The sequence below is a fragment of the Atractosteus spatula genome, chromosome 22 (genome assembly GCF_055471065.1).
Source record: "Atractosteus spatula isolate fAtrSpa1 chromosome 22, fAtrSpa1.hap1, whole genome shotgun sequence".
Lineage (NCBI taxonomy): Eukaryota > Metazoa > Chordata > Actinopteri > Semionotiformes > Lepisosteidae > Atractosteus > Atractosteus spatula.
This window is the reverse complement of record NC_142727.1, coordinates 11852107-11868874: the sequence shown is the minus strand read 5'-3', so window position 1 is coordinate 11868874 and position 16768 is coordinate 11852107. Positions and strand designations below refer to the sequence as shown.

The 16768-nt window shown below is 43.5% G+C and overlaps 3 long non-coding RNA genes across 6 annotated transcripts; 1 reads left to right on the top strand and 2 right to left on the bottom strand.

Moving 5' to 3' along the window:
• The first annotated feature begins 2584 nt into the window (after nucleotides 1-2584).
• Nucleotides 2585-9451, top strand: LOC148816828 (uncharacterized). Of its 4 annotated transcripts, none has more exons than XR_016094721.1 (8): nucleotides 2585-2736; nucleotides 5470-5599; nucleotides 5772-5820; nucleotides 6064-6229; nucleotides 6620-6680; nucleotides 7456-7571; nucleotides 8021-8107; nucleotides 9363-9451. It is a non-coding gene; the product is annotated as an uncharacterized LOC148816828 (long non-coding RNA). The 4 variants fall into 4 exon arrangements; XR_016094720.1 differs by having other exon boundaries at nucleotides 6064-6256; XR_016094722.1 differs by lacking the exon at nucleotides 2585-2736 and adding an exon at nucleotides 5173-5214 and having other exon boundaries at nucleotides 6064-6256.
• Nucleotides 9452-10681: 1230 nt separating this feature from the next.
• LOC148816827 (uncharacterized) lies at nucleotides 10682-13513 on the bottom strand. The gene is made up of 3 exons (XR_016094663.1): nucleotides 13436-13513; nucleotides 11842-11951; nucleotides 10682-10724 (listed from the first exon to the last, which is right to left on the bottom strand). It is a non-coding gene; the product is annotated as an uncharacterized LOC148816827 (long non-coding RNA).
• Nucleotides 13514-14534: 1021 nt separating this feature from the next.
• On the bottom strand, nucleotides 14535-16041 carry LOC148816826 (uncharacterized). The gene is made up of 4 exons (XR_016094647.1): nucleotides 15961-16041; nucleotides 15637-15674; nucleotides 15186-15378; nucleotides 14535-14560 (listed from the first exon to the last, which is right to left on the bottom strand). It is a non-coding gene; the product is annotated as an uncharacterized LOC148816826 (long non-coding RNA).
• Nucleotides 16042-16768: the final 727 nt, after the last annotated feature.

Genomic DNA, 16768 nt, shown 5'->3' with positions numbered 1-16768 from the left:
TACCTGTAGTGTTATCTTCAAGTTTCGCAACTGAAAGCATGGTTATATAAGGTGAGGGGGGCTGTCTGGTGTGTAAAACACTTGGTTGCAGCATTTTGAATGTTATGTTTAAAACGCGATTGAGCCATTAAGAAGACCCTCCTATTCTAGTGTATTAACTATAGTGTTATCTTAAAAAAATCATTAAAACATAAAGAAAAGTTTCACAACCCAAAGCAAGGTTCTGTAATGTGAGGGGGGCTGTCTGGTGTGTAAAACACTTGGTTGCAGCATTGTGAAAGTTATTCTTGATAAGCTTTTGAGTCATTAAGAAGACCCCCTTATTCCAGTGTATTACCTGTAGTGTTATTGTAAAAAAATCATTAAAAAATAAAGAAAAGTTTCACAACCCAAAGCAAGGTTCTGTAAGGTGAGGGGAGCTGTCTGGTGTGTAAAACACTTGGTTGCAGCATTGTGAATGTTATGCTTAAAAAGCTTTTGAGTCATTAGAAAGACCCCCTTATTCCAGTGTATTTACTTCTAGTGTTATCTTAAAAAATTCATATATAAAAAAGAAAAGTTTCACAACCCAAAGCAAGGCTGTATCAGGTGAAAGGGGCTGTCTAGTGTGTAAAACACTTGGTTTCAGCATTGTGAAAGTTATTATTGAAAAGCTTTTGAGTCATTAAGAAGACCCTTTCTATTCCAGTGTATTACCTGTACTGTTATCTTAAAAAATCATTAAAAAATAAAGAAAAGTTTCACAACCCAAAGCAAGGTTGTATTAGTTGAGGGGGGCTGCCGGGTGTGTAAAACACTTGATTACAGCATAGTGAATGTTTTGCTTAAAAAGCTATTGAGTCATGAAGAAGACCCCTTCTATTCCAGTGTATCACCTATAGTGTTATCTTTAAAAAATCATTAAAAAATAAAGAAAAGTTTCACAACACAAAGCAAGGTTGTATTAGGTGAGAGGGGCTGTCTGGTGTGTAAATCACTTGGTTGCAGCATTGTGAAAGTTATTATTGAAAAGCTTTTGAGTCATTAGAAAGACCCCCTTTTTCCAGTGAATTTACCAGTAGTGTTATCTTAAAAAAATCATATATAAAAAAGAAAAGTTTCACAACCCAAAGCAAGGCTGTATTAGGTGAAGGGGGCTGTCTAGTGTGTAAAACACTTGGTTTCAGCATTGTGAAAGTTATTATTGAAAAGCTTTTGAGTCATTAAGAAGACCCTTTCTATTCCAGTGTATTACCTGTACTGTTATCTTAAAAAAATCATTTAAAAATAAAGAAAAGTTTCTCAACTGAAAGCAAGGTTCTGTAAGGTGAGGGGAGCTATCTGGTGTGTAAAACACTTGGTTGCAGCATTGTGAATGTTATTCTTAAAAAGCTATTGAGTCATTAGAAAGACCTCCTTATTCCAGTGTCTTACATGTAGTGTTATCTTAAAATAATCATTTTAAACTAAAGAAAAGTTTCTCAACTGAAAGCAAGGTTCTGTAAGGTGAGGGGAGCTGTCTGGTGTGTAAAACACTTGGTTGCAGCATTGTGAATGTTATGCTTAAAAAGCTTTTGAGTCATTAGAAAGACCCCCTTATTCCAGTGTATTTACTTCTAGTGTTATCTTTAAAAAATCATATATAAAAAAGAAAAGTTTCACAACCCAAAGCAAGGCTGTATCAGGTGAAGGGGGCTGTCTAGTGTGTAAAACACTTGGTTTCAGCATTGTGAAAGTTATTATTGAAAAGCTTTTGAGTCATTAAGAAGACCCTTTCTATTCCAGTGTATTACCTGTACTGTTATCTTAAAATAATCATTTTAAACTAAAGAAAAGTTTCTCAACTGAAAGCAAGGTTCTGTAAGGTGAGGGGAGCTGTCTGGTGTGTAAAACACTTGGTTGCAGCATTGTGAATGTTATGCTTAAAAAGCTTTTGAGTCATTAGAAAGACCCCCTTTTTCCAGTGAATTTACCAGTAGTGTTATCTTAAAAAAATCATATATAAAAAAGAAAAGTTTCTCAACTGAAAGCAAGGTTGTGTAATGTGAGGGGGGCTGTCTGGTGTATAAAACACTTGGTTGCAGCATTGTGAATGTTATGCTTAAAAAGCTATTGAGTCATAAAAAAGAGTATTGCATGTTTAATGGTGACATATTGAAAAAATCATAAAAAATTTTAAAAAAGGTTTCCCTACCCAAAGCAAGGCTTGGAAAGATCAGAGGAAGTGTAAAACACTTACTTGCAGCATTGTGGGTGCTGTGGTTTAAATGCTATTGAACAGCATCCCCTTATTGCAGTGCATATTGCCACATAAAATAAATGCACGAGAAAAATAGATTCACAACGCAAAGCTGTGTCAGTCTTCTGTGTAAAAAATCGGATTGCACATCATGGGTGCTGTTCTTAATAAGCTGCTGGGTAAGAATAGGAAGTTTCCTGCTGTCAGCAGTATTGTGTATATTGTTGACCCTAAACTGAATGAAAACAGGTAAATATGAACACAATAACCCTTTGATTTCTGTTCCTTTTCCATATTCCTTTAGCTGCTCTGCAGATAGCTCATCTTGAACTCCAAATCTTTATCTCATGTAGAATCTTTATTTCCATTCTTTTGAAAATGTTATTTGTGGTCAGAAGGTTAATAAAGGTTTATGTCATATTCATACAGGACTCTGCTACCTGGACTGGAAAAGAACTTTCTTCCCAAAAACCTGAGACCATTTCTCAGTGATTTGTTATGTCAGCTGGCTTCAAAAAGTAAGTTCCTCTTTCTTTACATGAAGTCTCCGTTTTTCTGATAAGAAGTCTTTAAGCTTCCAAAGGGCCACAACTAAGGGAAATGTAAACTGTACCTGCTCCAATGGAACAAGGCAAATACTGTAGCTCTAAACATAGTGAACATCCCTTAATGTGCCTACAATTAACATTTGATCTCCTGTCATTCCTGCTTATTTCATGATTAGTGCATGACCACCATGATGTCACAACTCAGAGCTGCCTCTGTGGAACCATTGCATAAATTAAAACTAAGCAGGTTACATCAGCAACAAACATTGCTTCTGACAAGTAGTTCCAGTCATTTTCATACCCATGGCTGGTTTTCAATAGCTTTGCAAAATGCATCCTCCTATGCAAAGCTTAAGAGTTTATAGCAATGCACTGCCATTTTTTTCTATAAAATTCAAACTACCTTCATCTTAGAAACAATAGTGTTGTTGGTTGAGTTTTATCACCCCTAGACACTCTTCAGACTCACAAAAACAGCTGGAAAAGTACTTTCCTTAAAGAGAATTGTCTGTAAACTAGGTGAGGCAGTATCATTCTACTCTCCCTTTGAGTAAAAAGTAAACTTTTACTCAAGTTTACTCACACGTTAATTGCAGTTTTTTACTTTAAGTTGAAAAGCGAAATGATCTCTATCCTAATCTTTCCACTTCATCAGTAAAATAGGGAATATAGCCTACTTTCTAACTTACATGGGTGCCGATTGGCAGTAATACACCTTTAATTAATTATATTGCACAGGAATTTTCAATTTAAGATTCCAAAATAAAGTAATAAAGGTCACAAAAGCAAGCTCCACATATTCATTTTAACATATTTTGCATTGTTCTAGGAATGCATTTCCTGTACATTTTAATAAAGTGTCCCGTCCACACTTTCTCAATGACCACCATCCAACTGCAGACAGACTGTATTCCTCCTCTTGAAATCATTATGATTCCAACTGTGTATTTAAGATCCCTCAGAGCAATAAAAAACAGAAAACCGTCCGGGTGCAGGAGCATAAGAGCGCTGTTCTCCCCAAGTTCACGTGGGTTTCCTCTGGGTGCTCCAGTTTCCTTCTACACTCCAAAATAAAACACATTCTGGTAGGTTCATGGGCCTTTGGGAAAACTGGCCCTAGTGTGAGTGTGAGTGTGTGTTTATGTCTGTGTGGCCCTGTGACGGACTGGTGTCCAGTCCCAATTCCCGACTGGGGTGCCTTCTGTGCAGAACCTGTCCCTTCTCCCCAAGTTTGTGTGGTTTTCACTCAGTGCTTCTCCTGCCTGGTCTAGAGTAACTGGTATCTCGACGTTGTCCACAGGTGTGCTTTGAGGGAGAGACATGCCTTGTGCCTCATGCTTATGGCAGGCTCCAGGTCTCCACCACCTTTACCAGCAATACCTTACCAATACAGTATACCATTGGCTATGAGAAGTATTCACTTCCTCTTTGACGTTTTCATATTTTATTGTGTCACAGTATGGAATCATAATGCAGTTAATCGGGATGTCTTAATGTATTTCCCAAGTTCATGTGAGTTTTCTCTGGGTGCTCCAGTCTCCTTCCACAGTCCCAGTGGTCTGCCATCCGTTTTATATTGAAAAAAGGTACCAAGATTATGAAGCTGTGCATTGGCCCTTTCAAATCTAGGTTTTTTATTAAAATACAATTGTTGAATTGGAAGCAATCCAACTGTCATTTTGAGTGGAAATATTTTGATAAATGACTAAGAATATAGCGTGGAACTTGATGAATGCAGCAGTTACCCCCCAATAAGACTGCATATAGCGTTCTGCTGAAAGAGCGCGATTTACTTTTTACAATATGAGAACATGATGAAACTTCAAATATTTTTAAACGTTTTGATTTTTTCCTCACAATTACAACATTTCTTCGTGCTTTGGGGTGTGCTTAAAGCCATCCACTTTCATAAGGCATTAGATTAACAGTGATTCAGATGTTTCATTTTAGAAACATGTTTCTATTTTTTTTTTTAAAAAGAAATGTCCGACTGTAGCTCAAATAAGATAAAAATGAGGTCGTGTGCACCGGCCAGGTGGCGTAGCGGGCAAAGTCAGTGTCACAGCTATTGAGAACCAGGCTCTAAGCCCTGTGGCTTAGAGTAGCCTAGAGCCCCCCCGGTACGTCTTCGCTCCGAGCGGGTTCGAATCCAACCCGGGTACGGTCCGATCACGCTCCACCGGCGAAGTGCGTTTTCCAGCTGCCGGGTCTGCACCGGGCCGGTATTTTTAGGGGGGTGGCCATTCTAGGTCACACCCCTAAGAATGGGGAAAATTGCACGGGATTAAAGTACTAAAAGGGGTTTACAAAAACGGGACGAATGACGTCATTGCAGAAATTGGCGGCGTTTTACGTCACTGCCACCGCGTAAATTCCCCACGAGTGCGGCTCTCTTCCCCCCTCCACGCGTGGGTCTGATTCAAGATGGCGGCGCCGGCAGTTTGCGAGGTAGCGTTTCTGTTTGTAAACACTTTAAAATGTTATTTTTCTACCCAGAACGGGCTGCAATCCGGTGTTTTTGTTTTTGAGGTTTCATTCAGGTACGAGACTTTTCAGAAAGATGTCCTTTTATTGAATGAACAGTGCATTTCTGCGCTGTTTGAACGGGGGTGAAGTTTCCCTCGGCAAGGAGAGGAGTTGAAACCATTTTCTTAGCCGAACCTTGTTGACTACTAATGCATTTTTATTGGTGTTGTTTTGCAGAACTTCTGTCTCCCATCCAGTTGCAGGAACCGAGACCTGAAGCTGTTGGGACCAGTTAATGATTATTTCTTTGGCGTTGTTGGACATTGTTCGGAATTGCCGGCGTGGTGCGATTTTCAAATATAAAATGGTAAGAAATCCCCCGTTTTAGAATCCGCTAAATACGCTTTATTTTAGCTAACCGTTGTGGAATAAAAGGGTGAATATGTTTTATGTAGGGACTTGCCTACCTAGAGATTTTGCAACTCTGTGCTCTTTTCTTGTGCCCCACTTGTTAACTATTCTTATTGTTTCTCGTGTAGATCGAGTGTAGATCAAGTTGTGGGCTTTTTCATTGGATCTGTAGACGTGGTAAGTTATGGTTTTTGATAAACCCCGAATTGCAAGCGTTAGCACTACATAGGAGGAAACACTAGATTATATTTACCACATTGCACCAAAAAGCTTAATTGTAAATAGTACCGAGCATGAAAATGAATAGTGCATAACTGCCATTTTGCTGCAGGTAGTTTTTGTGTAGCTGGTGCACTGGTATTTATTTAATTATAGGTCAATTCTGATTAGTGCTTACTGATAAATGTTTCTCATCAACAGGGGGTCTCCTTTGAAAGGCGCATGCTAGTGTCGTGTGTGGACACACATTCCAAGCTGCACATCTGCAGTGCCTGTCTTGCAGCGTGCTGTGGTCGCTGTCTAGAGGGATTCGGTTCTCTCTCCCAGATCCCGGACAAGCACGTGTCCGTTTGCTGCTCACTGAAATGTACGTGTTCAGCGGAGCTTTTGTCTGGTGAGTAGGGCCTCCATGGCTTTGACTGTCTGGTTGTCATCCTGCACGTCAGCTGGGTTTGCAAGAGCAGCAGGAGAACACGCACTGTCCTGTTGTCACTTCGGGATGAGTCTGCATAAAGGGCAGGTAGTGGGGACCCAGGACATGGGCAGTGTAGCACCGTGCAGCCAGGGTGCCATCAAGCACTACAAGAGGAGTTTGATAGCAGCTAGACTGTCACACTCGGACCTCATGGTGTTTGGCTGCGATGTCTTTGTGGGTTAGAAAATGATTTTGAACAGAAATGACTGAACAGTTGAAGACAGAAAGGCATTGTCTTGGCATATGGGTTAATTTGTGCCTTTCTTTCTTGATCTTCACTAGGCTTGTTATTCCACAGGACAGATCACCACGTCGTGAGCTGACCAGCGCTCTCCATGAACCGGTGAGTTAGGGCTCACATTATATTAAATCATTTATTCTGTGTCATTAGTCATTATTCATGATATTGATGCATATTTAGTGAAAGTGTTTCTTTTGATGCTTAGTATAATAAACACTGAACTAACAATTTGATCATCATTCTTGAATGAGTGGCACTCCAGGTGTAAAGGGACTTCAGGCCAGCCACAGTAGTGCAAAGTGGAGTACAGATGTGTTTAGGCCCCATCCATGTTATTACCGCTTCATCCAATTCAGGGTCGAGGTCGGCAAGAAATGGGCTCAAGGCAGGGTACTCCCTGGACAGGACTCCAGTCCGTCGCAGGGCACATTCGCACTCACAGCCACACGTAGGGCATATTTACTGTGGGAGGGACCCGGAGGGAACCCGCGTGAGCACAGGGATAAGTCACAAACTCCATGCCGATAGCACCCCAGGTCCGGGTGCGCATAGGCAGTGATGATTAAAAATGTTCAATGTTGCACTTGGCTGTAGCCACCTGAATTGGTCTGGACTCATCTTGCCTGTGCACCACTGCTTCTCTTCTTACCTGCCAAATGTATCACTTTGTGACACTGCTTCATGTCCATGTGAAATCATGTTGGTATTTTCAGAAGCGGTTCTTTATCGACACATTCTGAAGAAAAGCATCATATTTATTGGCTGTAATGCAGAGCAACAGTCTGCATTACAGTCCATGTGAACTGGGGAAAACGGCTCTTGAAACGTTTTGTGTAAGACTTGCATTCTAAATGGCATGTGTTGTCTTCTCCCTTAGACAAAGAGAGCCGGTACTTGGTGAACACGACTGCTGCAAGTCCAGTTATGGTTTTGCCACGACCTGCCTGTTGCTGAAGCCTCGCTCCAGCGGGATTCGCTCTGTTTCCACAGCCGGTAAGTGTTGTCACTGTGCTCTTGGTTTGCTTAGAAGCAGCTCTTTATTGAAACCCGGCATACGTTTTGCGTTTTTGGTTGTAGAAATAGCAGGACCCCCAAAAGTTATAGTACTCTTAAGAAATAATTGAAGGTGAAGAAATTAACATTACTGCTACATAGAATTTTGTGGTGTATCTGTAGTGAGATGAGGATGTGTTCTGCCATCCAGTCAGACCACAACAATATGCATTAATTATGGGAAATAATTGAAGAGAAACAGACGCTTGAAGTGGTTTTGTAGCCCCGTGTTTATTTCTTTTAGTGTAATGTTTTGAAGTTTCACTTGTTTGAGAGGAAACAGTGTTTCCTTGGGTGAGGGCATGAGGACTCTTTCAGCTTGGGAACAAGCAGGTATGACTTGGGAGGTCATTGGCTTAATTTCACGCTGTTTACTTTTGCCTCTCAAGGTGCAGAAAGTGTTGAGCAGCCCGCCCCTGAAGCTCGATTCACCACGAAGAGAAGCCAAAAGTGTTTCCCAAGACCTTTTAAGCCAGGTAAGACATTAGTTTTTTGCTGTAAGTGTGTGGAATAATGTCGGTATAGTCTTCCTGGGCTGGAAGTTCTCGGTTTGGTTCTGTCGAAAAAGAAACCTGTAGCTCCTGTAGAATCACAAAGGTCTTGCCAGACTGATTCTTCAGTTTGTGTGGCGAAAGAGAGAGGCCTCTGTGACAGCTGTCACCCCGCTGTATCGTTCACACGTGTCTGAGGGATTTCCGTGTTGAACCTGGTCAGATTAGCTAGATCTAAGAGATGCTTTCTTGATCCATATGCAGTGTCTCCAACAGCAACCCACGTAGTCTTTGTGAAACTGATTTTTCTCGTAGTGGATAAAGGGTTGCTGCGTGAATCCTACAGTACATTATTCAACTCGTACTTCAGAACATTCAGGCTCTCCTGTCATTTTACGTCGTCGGGGCTCTTTCACATCTTTCCACACCTTACAGTGCCGTACAGTGGCTATCAAAGGTATTCACCCCCCATCTGGGGTTTTTCTTCTGGCTGTCAGAATCTGCATGGCCGTCCCCCAGTACTGCTGTTGTATGCAAATAGGGAGTTTTTGTATAGAAGTGTGGCGCTGATTGTTTTTTGCACTGAGGTTATTATTGTGTTGATTGTGCAGTTTAGACTCGTGATGGCTGGGAGTTACCTGAACATTTAGGTGAGGTCGGTGTTTGACCACCCAAAACGTACAAAACAAAAACTGCCTTTGAGCTGCCACCTTGTTTTAACACAGGATGGTTCCCAGCCTTCCTGACTTCATGACGAAGCGCTCTTGGTTATGGTGGCACTAGTTTTTATGTGCGTTTCCAAACAGCCTGCTTGTTAACAGTTGAGGACTACAGACTCATTTTAAGTGTTTAAGGAAAAGAGCTTTGTGCTTGCCCAGAGTTTTACCTGTGATGCGAAATGTATTTTGTTGGAAATGCATATCCAATATGTGTCACGTAGTGATCTTCTAGCTTGCTAAAGTTTTTAATTGTGCCAGTAATGAATGGGGCTTTTTGAAAAGTGTTGAGTTGCCGGGCGTAGCCGTGTCTGCTGGCGAAAAAGCCATTTGTTGACAAGTAAGCAAAATAATTTGCCTAGCCGGTTTAAGATTTGTATTAGTCTTCTCCCCTTTTGTCAAATGTGTTGTCGACAGATGTTTTTCACTTCATTGCTGTGTGCGAAAGCAGGAAAATGTCATTTTCTCACACTTTGTCTTTATGAGGTGTCACTAATGTTAGTCTTTTTCCTGTCTCATTTCAGACGGTGCCAAAGACTCGAGGAGCCTTGTTGCCAGGGGAACACGCCCGAGTCTGTCTTTGGTGTTTTAATAAACAAAAGTGCTTCATTTCCTTATGGTGTTATGGATGCCTTATTTCTGTGGCCGCCTCTCTGCTTTGTGTTCCAGGTCTGCCCTCGGGGGGTGTGGGGCTTAGGCACAGCTCCTCCCCAAACAGGGAGATGGACACAGGTGGGGTTATGGGAGGGAGGGGGGCGGTGGCTGGGGGAAGTCTGACTCCTCCCCTAACAGGGAGATAGACAAAATTTGAGCAGGTTTCAGGGGGGACACAGGTGGGGTTATGGGAAGTCTGACTCCTCCCCAAACAGGGAGATAGACAAAATTTGAGCAGGTTTCAGGGGGGACACAGGTGGGGTTATGGGAGGGAGGGGGGCTGGGGGAAGTCTGACTCCTCCCCAAACAGGGAGATAGACAAAATTTGAGCAGGTTTCAGGGGGGACACAGGTGGGGTTATGGGAGGGAGGGGGGCTGGGGGAAGTCTGACTCCTCCCCAAACAGGGAGATAGACAAAATTTGAGCAGGTTTCAGGGGGGACACAGGTGGGGTTATGGGAGGGAGGGGGGCTGGGGGAAGTCTGACTCCTCCCCAAACAGGGAGATAGACAAAATTTGAGCAGGTTTCAGGGGGGACACAGGTGGGGTTATGGGAGGGAGGGGGGCTGGGGGAAGTCTGACTCCTCCCCAAACAGGGAGATAGACAAAATTTGAGCAGGTTTCGGGAGGGAGGGGGGCGGGCCTAGCTGGGGCTTGTTTCCCCCTGAAACCAGCTCAAATTTTGTCTATCTCCCTGTTTGGGGAGGAGTCAGACTTCCCCCAGCCCCCCTCCCTCCCATAACCCCACCTGTGTCCCCCCTGAAACCTGCTCAAATTTTGTCTATCTCCCTGTTTGGGGAGGAGTCAGACTTCCCCCAGCCCCCCTCCCTCCCATAACCCCACCTGTGTCCCCCCTGAAACCTGCTCAAATTTTGTCTATCTCCCTGTTTGGGGAGGAGCCATACCTAACCCACCCATTTCCCCCAAAAACTAGCTCAAAATTTGTCTATCTCGAGCTTTTCTCCAAAATTATGGTCGTGTCGGGAGGAGCTGTGCCTAAGCCCCACCTCCTGCTGCTGCATATGCAAAAAAGACCCACCTGACTTTTCCTGCCCTGGTTCCTCCTCTGCACAAAGAGCAGCAAAGCCTGCAACCAATGACGAGGCAACAAATAGAGCATACCATAGTTTATTGAGTACAGTGCAAAAGGAACACAGACAGCAACAGGAGCAGAACCATCTCTGGGACATGGGTGGATTAAGGTTTCGGCAGCGGAGCCATGGGGGAACAGTCCTAGACGAGAAAGAATAACCATGTTAACAATTGCACAAAAAAAGTTCACAATGAGCAAATATTACTGAAAATCAGCTGACTCCGGTGAATTTTAAAGCACAGAATGGCTTCTCCACAGCAGCAAATGGAAACTGGGTTGAGTGGCACCAGACAACAGGTATAGTCGGTTAAACAGTCTCTCATAAAACAAATGGTTTCAAGAGGAAGGGCTGCACAGCTCTACAATTGGTCTGAAGGCCCCAGCTTAAAAATGCTCACAAATGAAAATGAAATGAGAGGGCAGATTTTGATTTGGTGCCGTTCTGCTCTGGCAGCGGCTGGTTTTTTCACTGGCAAGTTAAATAAAAATCTAGAACCTGAGGCATGCACCCAAGAAGCAATGGGGTTACTGTCGTGGCTGGTTAATCTACTGGTGATGCACAGAATAAAAGCAGAAGCTAAAACTGCAACAGCTACATTTCACGAAGCTGATCTACAGTTAGTGGACAAAACTGGAAACACCTGGGCAAAAGGGCTCACGCATGAAGCAGATTGGCATGCTTGAGGTCTTGTAGAAAAAGATATTTACAACTACCAAGGCAGCAAGAAGAAACTGCAGTGCATTTGAAAGTGGGGTGATGGTTAGGGCATGTTCTGCAGCAGCTGCAGTAAGACAGCTCAACTTGCTCATGTTTCACAATCAATGGTACCTAAAGCATGGAACTCCGTGGGAAAGACCTCATCAACAAAGGATGGAAGCACATACTCCCAGGACTATGGTATCCATGCATCAATTGTGTGGTCACCCAGTAGTTTGATGAGCATCACACTGATGTTATCCATCTGTCATGACCTTCTCGGTCACCGCATTTAGGGCCAATCGATAAATTAAGGGATATTCTGGAACAACCCCCAAGACAACGTTTTCCACATCCAGTGCGAGTTGATTTGACTTTCTCACGGAAAGATGGCGCCACACCCCTCCTGCAGAATCGCACATGCTCGGGGACTCTCTGCCACATTGCGTACAGATCATATGAACTGCACATTTTGGACAAATGCCCTCTTGGGGTTTCCAATTTTTGGTCCACTACCTATACATTCTATAATAAATCAAGAGCACACAGACAACACTTACCGGCTGTGGAAACAGAGTGAATCCCGCTGGAGTGAGGTTTAACCGAGAGGCAGGCTTGGGAAAACTGGACTTGCAGCAGTCATGCTGGCCAAGTACTGGCTCTCTGGATCCTAGGAAGAAGAAAACAAATGTCATTTAAAATACACTCCTTAGACAAAAAGTTCCCAATGTTTACAGTTCAGATTGCACAGCTGAGATTTACTGTTGCTCTCCATTGGAGTCAATGGATAAAATGCTTTCTCTTCACTTCTCCCTACACGCTACCATGAAGCGGTCTCATTAACGTTTTTAACACATTTGGCAGGGGAGAAGAGAAACAGATTCACAGCAAGATGAGTCCATACCAATTCAGTTGGCTACAACCAAGTGCCAGGATCCATAGACAGGATTTCACAGAACTTGGATTCAGTCCCGGAACAGGGGTGCTGTCTGCATGGAGCTTGTACGTTCTCTCCAGGTTCACACGGGTTTCCTATGGGTGCTCCCATTTACTCACACAGTCTGAAAACATACTGGTTGATTGCCTGGACAAAGAGTTGAGCATGTATGCGTGTGTGTGCCCTGGGATGTACTGGAGTCCGTTTCAGGGTAAACCCTGACTTGCCAATATGTGCTCCAGCTCCACCTCGACCCTGAATTGGAAGAAGTGGTAAGAAAATGGGTGACATTTAAAACACCCCCACAAATGAACTCTCATGCCCTACATATCAAGAGAACCCCTTTCTGTCATTAGGATGCGAGAGGCCTGACTGGCACAATATAAAGCACAATGTTTTCAAGAAAAGGGGGGCACAGCTCCCCCAACAGTCTGAAGGCCCCAAATTAAAAACGCTCACAAATTAAAAGGTGAAACAGATTTTGTTTTGGTGCTGTTCCGCTCAGGCAGGAGGGTTTTTTTCATAAGCAAGTTAAATCAATAGTTTTAGTGGAGCACCTTTGCCCTGCTCAACCAAAATCTAGAATCTGAACCATCCAGACCACATGGCAAAGCTCCACTCAACACACCGGAGGTGTGATGCAATGGGGTTACTGCCACAGCTACATATACTACTGGTGATGCACACAATAAAATCGAAAGCTAAAAATGAAACAGCTACCTTTTTAAGAAGCTAATCTACAGGTAGTGGACAAAACGATGGAAACACCTGGGTAAATGAAGAACACCTAGAATATTGTAAGCAAAGGCTTCCATTCAAAAATAGTTCACACATTAAACAAATAAGCATGCTCAAGATCATGCATAAAAACACCAGAAAGGCCTGGTTGCCTACATTTATGGCTACCATGGCTGCAAGGAGACATTCTAATGACTTCCGGAGACTGTACTGACTTTGAAAGCGAGATGATTGTCGGGGCAGGAGCTTCAATGACTAAGGCGGTTCAACTTGCCGATGTTTCACAAGCGAACCCAGAGCATGTGTGGTCAGGTCACACAATAGTTTGCTGTAGACTCTGTGCCACGTTGCACACAGGCCGTGCAGACCACACCGTTTGTTCAAATGCCATCTTAAGTGACAGAACATCGGCATTTCTGTTTTGTGGTCCATCAGCTAGACATTTTACATCAAACCAAGAGCACAATGACAACACTTACCGGCTGTGGAAACAGAGTGAATCCCGCTGGAGTGAGGCTTCAGCGACAGGCAGGTTAGTGGCAAAACTGGACTTGCAGCAGCCGTGTCCACCAAGTACCGTCTCTCTTTGTCTAAGGGAGAAGACAACACATGCCCTTTAGAATGCAAGTCTTACACAAAACGTTTCAAGAGCTGTTTTCCCCAGTTCACATGTACTGTTGCTCTGCATTACAGTCAAAGAACACAAAGCTTTTTCTTCAGTTTTCCCTAAAGAATGCTTCAATAAAGAGCTACTACTAAAAGTGACAACATGACTTTACATGCACATGTATGGAGCAGTATCACAAAGCGATGAATCTGTCAGGTGAGAAGAGAAACAATGGTGCACGGGCAAGTCACTGATTCACAGCAAGATGATTCCATATCAATTTAGTTGGCTACAATCAAGTGCTGCAATATACAGGATTTAATCACATCTGCCTAAGCACAGGCCTGCACAGCGGCACAGTGATTAACACTACTGCCTCACTTGGGGCCCTGGATTCAGTCCCAGATCTCAGGCGCTGCCTGCATGGAGCTTGTGTTTTCTCCCCGTGTTCTCGTGGGTTTCCTCCAGATGCTCTGGTTTCCTCCCACAGTCCAAAGACGTACTGGTAGGTTAACTGGCTTCCAGTAAACTGGCCAAAGGTGCGAGCGTGAATGTGCCCGGCGATGGACTGGAGTCCTGTCCAGGGTGTACCCTGCCTTGAGCCCATTTCTTGCCGATACAGGCTCCGGCTCCGGCTCCGGCTCCCCTGCGATCCTGAATTGGAAGAACGGGTAAGAAATTGGATGGGGCCTCAACACATCTGTACCTCACTTTCCACTACTATGACTTGGCTTTACGTTCCTTTACACCTGCAGTGCTGCTCACTCAAGAATGAAGTTCAAAATGTTCACATTAGTGTTTGTTATACCCAGCATCAAAATAAACACCATTCATGGAGGTTTTTACGTAATGTACACAAACTTCGGATGTTGCACGAATGGTCTAATAACATGATCATTAACGTCGGGAATGACTGTTACATAAGCCCTCACTTACCTCTTCATCAAAAGTGCTGATCAGGTCATGAGGTGGTGATCCGTTGTGTGGCATATTAAGCCTGGTGAAGATCAAGAAAGAAAAATACAAGTGAACCCAAATGCCCTAGATATGAAGGCAATCCCTTTGTGTCATTAGTACGTTGGAGGTCTGATTGTCATAACACTATCTTTTATTGACTTGTGGACTTCAGTAATTTCTGTTAAAAAAAAAACTTACCTGTACTGCCCGAATACTTACACATCTTTTTCCCTCCATCACTATTTTTATTGCAAAATCACATGCTCAAACATTTTAAGAAATGATAAAGCACTTGTCAGCAATACCTGCTCACCACTGAAGTGACTCTGTCACATTTACGGGATAAAAAGCCTACTCTGTTTAGGGATCAAAAGTCAGGCAGTGAACCTGGAAGAAAGGTACACAAATTAAGACTTAAAAGCATTCTGAGCAAGGTTAAGATAAAAGTGATTAAAAATGCATAGATATGGAAAAGGGTACAAAAATATCCAAGAGTTTGGATATCCCAGGGATATCCTGGGTCCTCGCTACCTGGCCTTCATGCAGACTCGTCCCGAAGTGACAACATGCCAGCAGGACAGTGCGTGTTCTCCTGCTGCTCTTGTAAACCCAGCTGACGTGCAGGATGACAACCAGACAGTCAAAGCCACGAAGGCCCTACTCACCAGACGAAAGCTCCGCTGAACACGTACATTTCAGTGACCAGCAAACGGGCACGTGCTTGTCCGGGATCTGGGAGAGTGAACCGAATCCCTCTAGACAGTGACCACACCACGCTGCAAGACAGGCACTGCAGATGTGCAGCTTGGAATGTGTGTCCACACACGACACTAGCATGCGCCTTTCAAAGGAGACCCCCTGTTGATGAGAAACAATCAGCAAAATGAAATGACTTATGTCTAGTCTGCTCTTTAAAATGCCAGTACACCTGCTACACTGATTGCCATTTCCCCGATAACTACCTGCAGCAAAGTGACAGTTATGCGGTGTTTCTTTTGATGCTCAGTACTATTTACAATTCTAAAGATTTTTTGTGCAATGTGTAAATACAGTCTGATTTGTCCTTGTATGTAGTTCTAGCACAGAATTTGGGATTTATCGAAAGCCAAAACTTACCCCGTCTACAGATCCAATGGAAAACACCACACCTCTATCTATACCGGATTCGGAACAGAAAAAAGAAGAATAGTTCAAAGTTCTAAAAATGACTGGTTTCAACAGCTTCACGTCTCGGTTCCTGCCACTGGATAGGAAACAGAAGTTCTGCAAAATAACACTAATAAAAAAAGACTAATGTATTCAACAAAGTTCAGCTCCAGAACATGGTTTCAACTCCTTCCCAACTAAAAACCATTACAACAATTTCACCCTTTTATTCCTCAACCGTTAGTTAACCACGTAAAGTATATTTAATGGAGTTCAAGAAGGATATTTTCTTACCATTTTATTTCATTTTACTTAAAACCCCACCATCACCAAACACACGCCGGCAATTCCGAACAATGTCCAACAACGCCAAAGAAATAATCACTAACTGGTCCCAACAGCTTCAGGTCTCGGTTGCAGCAACTGGATGGGAGACAGAAGTTCTGCAAAACAACACCAATAAAAATGCATTAGTAGTCAACAAGGTTCGGCTAAGAAAATGGTTTCAACTCCTCTCCTTGCCGAGGGAAACTTCACCCCCGTTCAAACAGCGCAGAAATGCACTGTTCATTCAATAAAAGGACATCTTTCTGAAAAGTCTCGTACCTGAATGAAACCTCAAAAACAAAAACACTGGATTCTAGCCCGTTTGGGGTAGAAAAATAATATTTTAAAGTGTTTAAAAACAGAAACACTACCTCGCAAACTGCCGGCGCCGCCATCTTGACTCAGACCCACGCGTGGAGGGGGGAGAGAGCCGCACTCGTGGGGAATTTATGTCAGGTGGCAGTGACGTAAAACGCCGCCAATTTCTGCAATGACGTCAAATCTTCCATTGTTTGTAAACCCCTTTTAGTGCTTTAATCCCGTGCAATTTTCCCCATTCTTAGGGGTGTGACCTAGAATGGCCACCCCCCTAAAAATACCGGCCCGGTGCAGACCCGGCAGCTGGAAAACGCACTTCGCCGGTGGAGCGTGATCGGACCGTACCCGGGTTGGATTCGAACCCGCTCGGAGCGAAGACGTACCGGGGGGGGCTCTAGGCTACTCTAAGCCACAGGGTTTAGAGCCTGGTTCCCAGTAGCTGGGACACTGACTTTGC